Source organism: Telmatherina bonti (assembly GCF_933228915.1).
Source record: "Telmatherina bonti genome assembly, chromosome: 11".
Classification (NCBI taxonomy): domain Eukaryota; kingdom Metazoa; phylum Chordata; class Actinopteri; order Atheriniformes; family Telmatherinidae; genus Telmatherina; species Telmatherina bonti.
In genome coordinates, this window is record NC_136629.1 from 35254513 (window position 1) to 35268289 (window position 13777).

Below are 13777 nucleotides of genomic sequence, written 5' to 3' on the forward strand. Positions count from 1 at the left end.
TGTTCAAATGTAATCAACAGTGTTATAAGTTAAATGCATTTAGTCAAGTGCTTGCCTTCATTATAATCTTAAATGACTTTTTTTAAATATAATATAGTCACTAATTCATAGAGAAGCTGGACATAATTTAACCTTCTTTTGCTGACTTGAAGTGCAATTAATTTAATAAATTTAGCCGATTAAAAAATTTGCAAAATTTCAAAATGAGTTTTCAATCAATAAGTTTTTCTTTTTGTTTGTTTTTTAGCAGTTTTTAACGACTTATTTGCAGCAAACAGCTGTCAAAGTGCTCAGTTTGGAGAAAGTTTTCCTCACAGACAAACACATGCTTTAACCTCCTGCAGGTCCATCTAAACCGCCATCTTTACCAACTCAATCATCTAAAGTTTCTTCCATTCAAGCAAATGTTGCATTGTAGATGTTTAGGCAGCAAAGCTTTTGCATAATGGATATTTTTGTAAAAACAACTTTGTGCAAGTTTTAAGTGAGTTTTTGGGATTTTTTTTTTTTTTTTTTTTTTTTTTTTTTTTAAAGTCAGATTGAATAAAAAAAAAATCCAGTTTGAGTCAAAATGGTTGGATTTGGGATTGCAGTTGTGCACCAGTGTTGAGCATTTTGGGCATGTCTGTGTGGGTTTGTGTGTGTGCTATGTATGTATTGACATTCACCTTTGCAAACACCTCCTTTTCATCAGCTCCACCGCTTCGTAGAAAAACATCCCGCTCTTCCTCTGCTTGGGAAACTTCTCAGCACTGCGGTATTTGTGTCTGCAACCAACAGACTTTCCAAAAATCTGTAAACAAAAGGGAGAGTCTGTCCTTGCATCATCAATCTCCAGTGTGTCCTTTGTTTATAGACAGCAAGTTGACCACTACAAATTAGATTAAAGTTGAGAAGCAAAGCATCAGGAAACAGAGGGAATCGTAAATCAGACCAAAAGCAGAGTTTTCATTTTGTTGTAAAAGTCAAAAGCGATGCGGTCTTGGGGTAAATGCGTGTAGTTCATCCATTTTATTATTTTACCACATTAGTTTTTTTTTTCTAGTTTGTTGCATCCAACTGCTTTTCACTCCCTCTATTATTGCATTTTCTTTTATACCAATTGGAGTTTAGGTTCTCCTCCTCCTTCAATTCATCAACCAGACCAGGACAAGCTCATGACCAGAGTCGAGGAAAAACAGCAGCAAGCATCGTCCGAAGAATTAAAGGCATCTAAAAGCAAATGGATCTGAGGAGAAGGAGGTGTGTTTAACTGTAACGTTTCAGAGGATAAACGCTGAATTAACAACTTGCCAGCAAATATTAGTGGTTGTTAAAGACTAGAGAATGAATGATGAGTTCAATTAAAATTCATCATTAAAAAAGATTAATTTGTGGCGAATCAGAAGCTTTGATACGTGCAAACATCTGCTGCACTGAATCCGGAACATTTTTAATGCTGGATATACGTGGATGTGCTCAGTTTTCAGATGTGTCCACATGAATTAATTGTATAAATTCCAAATGTTTAAATCAGCTGCTTTTACATCTTGGATCATCAACCGTCTCTATTATGAAGCGTCCTCCAGTTAACTTTGCAGCAAAGTGGCTGAACGTTAGCAGCGTATATCCCGACACACATCAGACATATGACGACTGGAGGCTGCTGATAACCACTTCAAATCAGGTCATAAACAGTTCAAAATCATTTCCTTTTCTTTGCTTTTTTTGAGGTTTGTGACACTTTCGATCCTTGTGGCGAACTGTCTGTTTTTGTGAAGTGGTTTCTTTCTTCACCATGGAGAAAATCCAGTCGTCATCCTTTACTGCTTTGCTGTCATCCAGGCCTTTTATGCTGCATTATGCACAAGTGTCTTCTTTTTTTTTCTTTCTCAGAATGTACTAAATAGTTGATGGCCAAACGCCCCATTATCTCTCAGATGAATTTCTTTTGTTTCATGAGGTGAAATATGACTCTAACTGCATGCTGTGGCTCCATAACAGCAGCTTCCAAGTGCAAATGGCAGACTTGGAATTAACTCTGGACCTTTTATCTGCTCAGTCGTTGAAGAAATGATGGAGGAATAGTCCCAACCTGTCCATGAAAAAGCTTTCAGAACATTTTCTAACAGCATACGAGCCATGAAAAAAGGATAAAAATTAAAGTAGAGTAATTTCTCTACCCTTCATCCAACTTGAATGTGAAAACCCTGAACAGGGTCTGAACTTTAAACCCATTTTCATTATATAACTGTAACTTGAATATGATTTGGCAAGCAGCTAATATAATAAAAGTTATGTCGGTGTCCAAATATTTCTTGACCTAGCTTTGTAACTAACCCAAAAGTTCAGTAAAAAAAAAAGAGTAAAAGCACCCCACTCCCTCCTTTTCTGCCTATTTCTATCTGTCTTTTTGAAAGTTGTACTTCAGATTTAGAATTACTTAAAATGCCAAATACAATAAAAACTCCCGAAAGCATCTAAGTCCCACAGTACTCGCTGACACACATGGTACATGGAAAAGCGACCTCACATACAGGATGGAGTTTCACGTTGTTAAACTGCACCATAAATTTTGCTGACCGCTTTTCTCTTCATCCTGAAACATTGTTTTGACTATGCAAAACAATGGGTGAAATTCAAGCACCACATAAGTCACATAAAACCAAAGAGCTGGTTTCTCTGCATTGCTGTTGTCTCTGTTTTGGTTCCAAGTCTGACCAGAGTTCTGGATCTGATTTCAATCTCCAGATACTTTTGCAGTGGCCAGGGCTTTCATTGTCAAGGGAGGGGAAAAAAAAAAAAAAAAAAAAGTCTAAATACTGTACAAAAACATTGCAAGATGTAATCTGATATGCCATATGACATTTTCTTCTCCAAAACTCCAAGTACACTGGCTCTCGCACGAAAACGCAAAAGCACTCACACAGTCTACACCTTATAAGCTCACATAAAGTGCACATACATGCACAATTACACGCAACTGCTTTGACTGTCTGCCTGTCTAGAAGTCATAGCTCTTTTCCGCAGACAATCCTTCACTGTTTCCTCTCGTCTCCTAATTGGCTTTACCTGAACCCAGCCTGCAAACTTAAGTCAGAAACAATTAAAAAGTCCATTTATATCCCAGCTGTGAGCACATGGGCTCCCTCAGTGGGCGACTACACACATCAGCCCTCATCATCTGAGTGTGATTTCAAACTTCAGGCTGTTTTCCATATTTATTTGAATGTGGCCGGACTTGAAAGGTTCGTGGATTGAGCGGCACTAAGCTCTTTTTGATCACGCGGATGTCGAGCGTTGCCATTAAAATAAATACCTGATTGGGAAAATATTAGCTTTCTGTGCCGCCTGCTTGTTGTTTGAGTTTTCCTGAGGCCTAAACTGGGAAAGAAAACCCTGAAGCTTTTAGTTGCCATTTTTGTTTCCAAAGCCTGGTGTTTCGAAAGGAGGCCCGACGGAGGTAATAACCTCGCTCCACAAATAAACAGTCTTCATCCTCCATTCCGGCTGAATTGGCTCGACTCTGCAGAGCGCTGGAGCTTTTCAGGCAGGTAATTACATTCTGCTCTAACAGCCAATTTTACAACATACCACAACATGCAAAGAGAATAAAATGGGGAAAAGCAAAGTCTTTATCATCTAACCGAACCCAGGTTTGGTTGCCTTTTGGCTTGTTTTTGTCAGGTGGGGAAGCACTTGCCTGTTTTAATATTTTAAGGATCTAAAATAGGTTGTTGCGTCACATGAGTTAAGATGAAGCTGTCAACAGTGCAGCGGCGGTAAGCGGCAGAATCTTCGCTTTAGCTTCTTGATCCAGCATCACCTTATAAAACGCAACATGATGCACTTGGAGGATTGAGCCATAATGCAGCTGGAAAACAAGGCGGCGATACCTGATCATGCCTGTAAAAATATAAAATCATCAGCAGCGTTGCCATGGAAGAGGACGTCCTCATTACTGAGACTGAATAGCTTTTACTGCGTTTGCAGGATCTCTGCTATGCAGAGCGGATTCTCCATAAATCTGCATATTAAAATATCTTCTCAGATCTTGCAGCTCAGACTCTTAATACTCAGACTTGTGTGCTTTTAACAATCTTGGAACTACTCGAACAGAAACCAAGCAAATGAAGGCATAAATGTTTAACACAAAACAGCACGGACATAAAAATGACACTGGTGTGTGTGAGACAGCGTGTGTGTGTGTCTATAATATATGAGGTGTTTGTGGAGATGAGCCTTGCGTGCCAGGGGCCGCAGCAGGTGCAGGACATCTCTGGAGTGCCGTGTCCTAGTATGTGCTGGGTGGGTGGTTGGGTGGGAGGTATCCTTCCCCCAGATCGGCTCAGCTTTCTCCACCTCTCCTCCCTGTCGATATAAATAAAAACACACAACTCACCACAGAGCAGCAGGGGGTCCTCTGTTGAAAAAGAGAGGAGGTTTTCGGAGAGTGGCTGGTGAAGCTGAAGCAGCATTTTGGCAACATTTTCACACGTTTCAGCAGATTCTGAAGCAAAAAAATCCAGATTTCTTCCTGCTTTTCTTGTTAGAGCCATGTCGTGGAGGCTACGCCACGCCTCATCCCTATGCCTTTTAATCACTATCCTCCACTTTATGTCTCTGTTAATATTAATACGTGGCCCATTTAAATGGATAAATGTTGATGCATAATTAACTACATAAATATTGCAGAAGATCCCTTGATAGAGTTTATCCTGATGTTTAAATGTCCATCAGAGAGCAGGAAACCACTGAAGGAGACAAAGCATGACTGTTGTTGTCTTTATCTTACCGGATTGGTATAAAATAAACACACTTTAAATTATTTATGACAAGAAACCTGAGAAGCTCCATTTGAGCTTTTAGAAAAACTTTGACTTTTAAGCTTCCCGTGGAATAAATGTGTGTATCCAGGTGGGGAAAGATGATCACAGTTTTACCTGTTTCCCCCTGAGAATTACAGGCAGAATGAGGCGCTCCTGTGGAAGTCAACGATGTCTTTGCCAGTTTGCGTGCGGATATTTAATGGGACTCTAACTGGCCTCATTGTTCCAATCCAGCACTTTGACCCTGAAGTAATAGAAGAATTTTATGATGATAAATAATGACGTTAACAGACACCCTTGTGTGTTATTTAGAAAAGAGTAAAGCACACACAGAATGAGTGAAAATCATCCAGTTCACTCCCTGACATGCTACTGGATACATTGCCATTCTGTGACTTCATAGATTCACCAGAAAAAAACAAAACAAAACGGTGCTAATAATCTGAAATTAGACATATCTAGACATAATGCAGGATAATCTGACATATTCTGGTCCAGAAACTGATTTGTGCTTCTGTTCTGTGGTCTAATAGTGAAGGCCTAACTGTAGCGCAGCTTGATGGGATATTTAGGTGTTTTTTTTAAAGTTGTGTGACATACTTAATAGTTCTCAGAGCAAAAACGATGCTCTTATGTTCCTGTAAGTTTTTGACCATTTCTGTAAGAAACTAATAAAGACACAGGAGCAACATCTCATACTAAGCCTTGGATCGATTTCAGCAGGGTGGAAAAAAAACACTGTTATAATTCTCTGTTTGCTAAGAAACCTTCGAAGAGATGAAGACATCCTGCTTTGCCTGTGGGAGTCCTGTTATGATGTGTTAGAGACTAGTAAAATCCCCTACCTACAGTCATCCATCCCACATATATCTCCCACCATCTCCTAACTGTTCCTCCTCCACCCCCACACCTCCTTTTTCCCTTCTTTTCCTCCTCTGCACCCTCCTCAGTCTCCGGCAGTAATGGATTATATGTCTCCACTCAGTCTTTCCTGTCCTGAGTGAATCATGGAGCTGAAGCCAGGGGTGGACTTCAGGGGAAGGTGGGAACTCCAGAAAACCGAGGGGAAAGTCCAGATATTGGGTTTCTGTGTTGCTCAGATATGATGTAGTGTGCGTGTGAGAGGGAGTGCACAGTGGGGCCTTTCAGTGTCCTTCACATTCATTGCAGGTTGAGGTTGACGTGGTGCAATGAGATGAACAGAGACAAGGAGATGATGTTGGGACGGTTCAAAAGGAAAACGTCAAAACTGCTTCTGTGCATTTTACAGGCAGTGATGCATAAAAAAACAAAAACTAAAAGTACATTTGCATCCACACCAGTTTAGCAAAATGTTTATGATCCACGATCTGTTGGGGGATGGAAACTTCCCAGCACTTCATTTAATTTCAGCCCCTACTGCAGTAAACGGCATCCATCAGGAAATTACTCTGATGAGCCTATCAAACATCAGAGCTCCTTGTCATGTCAGATGACGATCATTTGGTTTCTCTGTGTGCTGTTGGTTGTGTCTGCAGTGGCTGTCTGTGGTTGTCTGGGACACCAGCACTTTGCTGGCTTTGTTCCGTCTTTGGCTTTGGCTCCTCCACATGTCAAGCTCAGAGCTAGATTCAGCGGTAGATTTGTTGGGCGGCTGTAAAATACTATTACAGTGGAGTGAAGACAGCGGTGAAAGCATAGCATAGCTGTAGTTCATCGACTAACATCTTAACTCCCCTTTTTCATCCCTGTAAATCAGGCTAGTCGGGGGCTTAAGTGCTTGACACAGCCAAGGGACACACCATTCAGACATTGTTGAAGAGGTGAGGGTGGGGGTGGGAGACGGGGGAGAGCTGAGAAGACAGAGTTGTTCCATTGCAAATAATACCCACACTGAGCTTGCTCTGAGGTGAAGTGAAATATGAACTCGCTTTCATTTAGCTGCGGAACATTATACAACTTTTGCCTGAACATCATCAACAACATGGCAGCGTCCCATAACCTTTGAATGTAAGCCCTAAGCACCGACTCAGTACAGATGAATAAAGAGGGTGGACTGGATGGAGACACACACACACACACACACACACACACACACACACACACACATATATATATATATATATATATATATATATATATATATATATATATATATATATATATATATACTAATAATATAAATAAATAAATTGTTGGAGGCTGTATTTTGTAATTGTTTAAAAATGGTTAATTTTTCTGTACTTTTTACATTTTCTTTAAAGATATGTCATGTTTCCAGCATGATCATGTGTGAATATTGACAAAAAAGTTGAGCCTAAAAGATAATTAGTATGTCCAAATTAAACTAAAATTGTCATTGAAACAAAACAACAGAAAAAGAAACAAATGAATACTTTTTAACCATATGAAGCTAAATATTATTAAGAGTTTGAGACAATTTGCAGCACTTTGTGGTAGAAACTTCTCCTTATACACAATATACTTGTCTTTTGCCCCAATAGAGACCAGGAAGCAGAAGACTACATTACAATAATATTTGACCTTTCACATAATAAATGGTAGAGATATTAAAATATAAAATGAAATTGTGAACCTTTTTCTCAAATTTTGTTAAAGGGCAAAATCAAGACTTGAGATTAAAAAAGAAATCTGACTTTTCTTTATGTTTTTACGATGGGTATTAAAGGGCTAATTAGGAATATACTGATTATCATCTTAAAAAAAATAAACAAAACCAAAAAAACCTAAAAAAAGAATTAAGTTCTTATGATAATGTGTAGTCAGTACTGTCAGCCTTCATCAAGACAGTTTGTGTTTTGAATCTGACCTGGTTTTTCTGCAGCCACTCCCGCTTCTTCCAGAAAACATGCAGGCTAGGTTGATTTCTGCTTCTAAATTTAGCCTAGGTGTGAGTACGCATTCTTGTTTGTCTCTGGGTGGGCCCTGTGATGGACTGGCTGACCTGTCCAGGGTGTAATCTGCATTTCACTGGAGTCGGCTGTGGTGAGCTGCAGCCCTCTGCAACCTTGAAGAAGATAAAGTGAGTGTGGATATGAGTGAATTTAGAAAATGTCTGCATACATGTGCCAATCAAAGGACACCAGAGCAGACAAAAAAAAAAAAATCTAAAGTTTAATGAAGAGGGAGAATTTAACAATTTAAGATGATTAGGAAGATATGCTAATAATAATAATGTTATTAATATAACAAAAACAACAAATACTAACCAATTAAAAGCGTGGAACAACTAGAACATGCTAGCTAACATTATAGGAGAAAAAGAGAAAATTAAGGCCTCTTTGTGCAGTTTTAGTGTGCAAGTGAGTTAAGCTGCCTTTGGTAGTCGGTTCACACACCTACAGGTACATCTCAGAAAATTAGAATATTATGAAAAATTTCAATATTTTTTGTCACTCATTTCAGAATGTGAAACCCATATATTATATAGATTCATTACGCACAGAGTGAAACATTTCAAACATTTATTTCTTGAAAATTTGATAATTGTGCCTATAGGTAATGAAAACCTAAAATGTAGTGTCTCAGAAAAGTAGAATATTGTGAATAACTTTAATCTTTGAAAGTGATGGCATCACACCTTAATCACCTAATTAACTCAAAATACCTAAACAGACAGCAGAGAGCTTTGATTTCAGTCCCACGTTTTGACTCTGAGCCACGTCGTGTTTATCAGGATGATGATTATTTTTATTTTCATTCGTACTGAAAGTGTTTTGTTCGTCTAACATATGTCTCCATCAGTGTTTAAATACTTCATCCATCGGTTACGTCTTGCAGTTGGGACACAGATGCGACAGGAAGATTCTGGATTGTTTCCGTCGTGGAGGGATAAAAAACCTGGGAGCTTGTTTTATAGACATGTTTTTATCCTAATCGGATCCTGAAACCAACTCAGTTCATCCCTTTTGATGATGAGGAGCAATGGCTCTTCTCCTGATGTATGCTAACCCGATCTCTAAGGCTACGTCTGCTCATCTTCCACAGTAAGCGTATTTCTGCTGCTTGTATCCACAATCGCATTCTTTGGGTCAGTATTCAAATCTCATCATGGCCATCGCTCAGGGTTGGAATGTAGATAGACTGGTTAATTGAAAACGTTGGCTCAGCTCTCTCCACCACAATGGGCCAATATGGTACCCTCATTACTGCAGATGATCCCCAATCAGTCTGTCCATCATCCCCAAACTGATCCTGTGATACCTAAACTTTTCTGCTTGAGGCAGTGACTCATTGCTGAGGCAAAGGGAACAAATCAAAAACAGGAGAAGTGACAAGCGCCAGCCTTGAATGGAGTCCAACAAGTTCGACTTTGAGGACACAAACACACACAGCTCAGGCTTTGGGTCTAATAGCCCTCAATAGGGACCCCAGCAACCCATACTCCTGCAGCACACCTTACAGAATCCTTCAAAGGACACGGTTATGACTTTTCCAGTTCCACAGAACCCACGGGACTGCATGGTCAAACTCCCATGACCCTCTCAGCAACTCTGCAAATGTTAGGACCTGGTCCACTGATCTGGATGAAGCCCAGCCTGATCCTCTGAATCTGATTTTTGATTGTCGTCCAGAGGCACCATTTCATCACCCTGGATGGAAGTTTCCAACGAGGAAGAGAAACACGATCCTGATAAGTAGAATCACACTCTCTGGTCAGAATATAGAGACCACTTCACTCAGCCTTTCCACACATCTTGTCCTGGACCTTCATGCAAGATCCAAGATGTCTGTCATCCATGACAACAGCACAAGATCTCGAACCTTCAGACTCTCAGGGCAAATCTCATCCACCGCTGCTGCTGGGAGCTTTTATGCAACCTTTACCAAGTTGATGGTCATGTCTTCCATTTTATTTTCAGACTCTGCATCCACACTGCTTGACAATATCACCAATTCAGAACTACCTTTGAAGGAGCCTGTCCTCCCTCCCTGAGCCCTGGGTTGGTTTGCCAGAACTTCTTGCTTTTAATGCTTTTCATGTTTCATGTAAAGCCCTTTGAATTGTCTTGTACATGAAAGGTGCCGTACAAATAAACTTGTCTTGTCTTCTTTCAGGCCAACAAGAAGTTAATGGTCTGTAGCGTCACTGAATTTCTCCAATACCAGAGTTTAATCTTCTGAAACCATTGATACTTCAGTCGTATTGGCCATTCAGTACCTACTAGCTGCTTTAGGGGAGTCCTTAGACAACCAAGTCCCGAAGCCCTCCTCCTACAGCTTGGCAGGTTCCTTCACAGTTATTATCCACCAGCAGGTCCTTTTTAGTTGCTCCCACAAAAGCATGACCACCTTCTGGCTTCCGCCTCTGGAACATAGATCCACTGTAGAATGTCCCATTCAGGATCCATGTCACCAACCTTCCCCATAACATACGAAAAACTTTCCTGAAGGTGTGTGTTGAAGACTTCACAGACAGCGTACCCTGCCAGATGGTCCTAGGTCACCATCACTGTCACAGTAGTTTAGGTCTCCTTGAACTAATTTGCTTAAGGGGGACCCTACCATGAACAAATTCCCCTAACGACACAGCCCTCAGGTGATCAAACTCCAGCATGACACAGCAGAGGTTCTGTGGAGGATTTTTTATTATTGAAAACTTAGAATTGAAGCTGTAAGGCCAACTAGTCGTACGCTGTCCTTACTGCTGCATGCATGAGCTGCAGCTAACATGCTCATTTTCATCTGGATGCCTGTCGTTCCTCATTCCACCTGAGCTTTACCTCCGACTTGTCTACTTCTGTGAAGGTTTTCTGTTTTCCTTCTAAGATTTAATGAAACTCACTGCATTCCTTTCCAACTTCAAATGGTCAGAAATAGTCTGAAGTGCCAAAACCTCTGTAACATCGAGCCCTTAATGAGCTCAGAGTTGCCGTTTTCACCCCACTCCCCAGTATTTATTACCTGTGGAACATGAGAAATAATTAGTGGAGCAGCAGCCTTTTCATCAGAGGCGTGAGAGGTTGCATCACTTGATTGTGCCCTGCAGCAACAATGAATTTCAACATCTCTTTAAAGATGAGATGCAGGTAAAGGGCATGCTGTACATGGTGAAAGGTGGCTGGAGCTGCAAAATACAGCCCTGTTATTATTTTCATAAAATGACTGTATACTTACAAGTTCAGGTACGTTAGTTTTATTGCTGAAAGTGCGTACAGGTTCTTGGTTGACTTAAAAAAACAACTAAAATGTAAGTCAATGCAGGGAAAAGTAAATATAAATAGTTTATTGTTCTTGATATTTATCAGTCAGAAGTAGAATTTCTTCTGTGTTCGACTGTTGAACTGTGAAAATACAAGACCTAAGAGATTAAAAATCATATTTTTATTAGAATCAAACTTTGGTGATCAGTTCATAGTGATATCTCTGGTTTCGTTTTGCGAATATTTTTTCTTTTTAATTGTAACGCAGAAAAGCAGAGCTGGCAAGTGAAAACGAGAAAAGGGATGTCGGCACTTTTGTTTTACTCACGATACAAAAGTTGCCGGACAACATTTACAAAGAGCATCAGACTGAAACCAGAAAGCTTTTTCAGTTACTTTGGAGGCCAATAAAGCGGACGGTAATGAATTGTGTTCTCCAACTTTACTTTCTTTTGCAAAGGCACGCAACACCTTTATGAGGCAAAGACTCACTTTCTCTCCTTCATTTCCCAGATTAACTGGCCTGCATATTAAAGTCTTGGCTTGAAGTCAGTGACTCTGTAAAATAAATGAAATCAACTAAATTGAGTTGGATTTGCAACATCTGTCCTCCACAAAATGAGCATATAAAAGGCCTGGAGTAAATTTAGCATTTCTACAAATTGTTCAGTGCACTCTTTGAGATTAAAAGCTGGTGTTGTGGAAATGCGTATGAAGAACTTGAATACATTTACATTTTAGAACACAAATACCTCTAATTAAACTGACCTGCAAGGGTGCAGCTGAACTGCATTTAAGTCATCAGTGGCACACCAACGGCTTCTGATACTTACTGTTCAAGTGAAGATGATAGCAAGCATTAATAACAAATTTATTGGCGACCTATTTGCTGCAGTTGCTTGTCAACCATCATGGTCAGGAAGTGCTGATGTTGCTCGTATGATGGGAATGGTTAAACAGACAGATGCTAAAGAAGGAGGGCTGAAAGAAGACACACACACACACTGATGCATAAGACTCTTCTTGACTTTTGTGCACTTGAGGAGCTTCCTAAAGCAAATTTTAATGTCACTTTATCTTTTTTCTTTTTTTTTTTTTTTTTTTTAACTTTTCCAATAATAAACTAAAATACTTTCTGCACACTGATGTTAGACAAAAATAGGCCTTTAGTTATTTTGTTGGTCTGACTGAAACCAGACTTAAACTATCTGCTGCTAAACATCTCCGTAAGACTGAGTTCTACCTTCTTATATTTCTCAAAGTTGGATTAACACACATATATAGTTCTCTTGCAGTTCTTGATACTCTACACACACTCATTTGACTGGACCTGAACAAGAAAAATAAGCAGAGGATATCCATGTAAGGTGCATCTCATTTGTAAAAACATTAAATATGCTTTTTAATGTCAAAATGATGCTCAACACTGTACCAGTTTACAGCCTGTCCAGGTCTCTGACTTTGTCTTTCAGAAGGAAAAAACAACAAAAAAAAAGGACTGACATGCTTAAAGGAGACATATCTTCGCATGTTAATGTGGTTGTGGATAATCAAACTGATTCTCTACTTATGCCACTCAATAAGGACGAGTAGATTTCTCATATTAGCAAAGCATAGTCCAGCTATAACCACTGCAGCTAAGCTCTGCGTGTATATAAATGTACAATGTGAAACTATTTAGAAAAATAACACAATTACGGGTCTACAAGGTATTTTACACACATCTGTATAATTTTCCTTCGTTATATTTTCAATGTTTAGGCTTTGACTGATTTAAATAAACACCAAATTAAATCCTAGGCTGTGTTGTAAAATGCTTCCTCACTTAAAAGATTCCTTTGCAGGAATAACGCTCGTATTTGGTTGGCAAACTGCGAGGAGAACGTGAAACTGTCAACTAGCTGGACAAGTTTTCTGGCGGACTTTATATCTAAACTACAGCAAACTGCTTGGTCTCATCCAGCCTCTCCATATAAATCCATTTAATGAAATATTTTGAGGTTACTCCCCAATTGTTGAATTTAAAATTTCAGAGCAATGAAAGATTAATCGCTCCCCTGTCGCGCTTAAATCTCTTAATTAAAAATAAATGTAACAGAAAACATGGATGTGAACAGTTCCTGGTTACCTCTGTTTGCTCCTCCAGCATTGGTTAAAGCCAGCTTGTCCTCATTAACCCTCTCTTTGCAGGCATGAGCGTGTACACCGACATTCAAGCTTTACCACAGCAAAGATGGATGTTCCCAATGTTCTTTTATGAGTGTGAATACTGCTTGATTGAAACAAGGTGGCATGCACTTGATTTAACCCCTGAAAGGCATGTCTGTCCAAATTCTCTCCTAATTTGACTAATCAGAGTCTGGCCTGTCACAATGGCTTCCAAAGCCAGTGCAGCCTGAGAAATATGCGCTTTGACTGGCCTAATGACATTTTACACGTAATAAACTTACTCTTGGACACCGTTTACCGCTACAGGGAGCCGCTCTGAGAATTTGACACAACTTTTACAAGGCCCAGAGAGGTTGCCTTTCTGTAAAACCCTTTTCTCCTGAGCTTAAAATGATCCTGAAGTTCATGGTTAAACTGAGTGTATGTTGTCACTTCAGTTTATACACTTTGTACAGCTTGTATCAATTAATACCATCGGGACTGTTCCTAATATTAGGCACAGGGTGCAACATGGGATTTTCATTTGTGCTCTATGTTGTCTGCATCGAAACCTTCTGCAAGTGGTGCCAACAAATTCCCTTAAGGACACCTGTAACCCTCGAGGAACACTCTCATTTTTTGTCATTTAGTTTTTTTTTAATACTGATAGAAACTTCT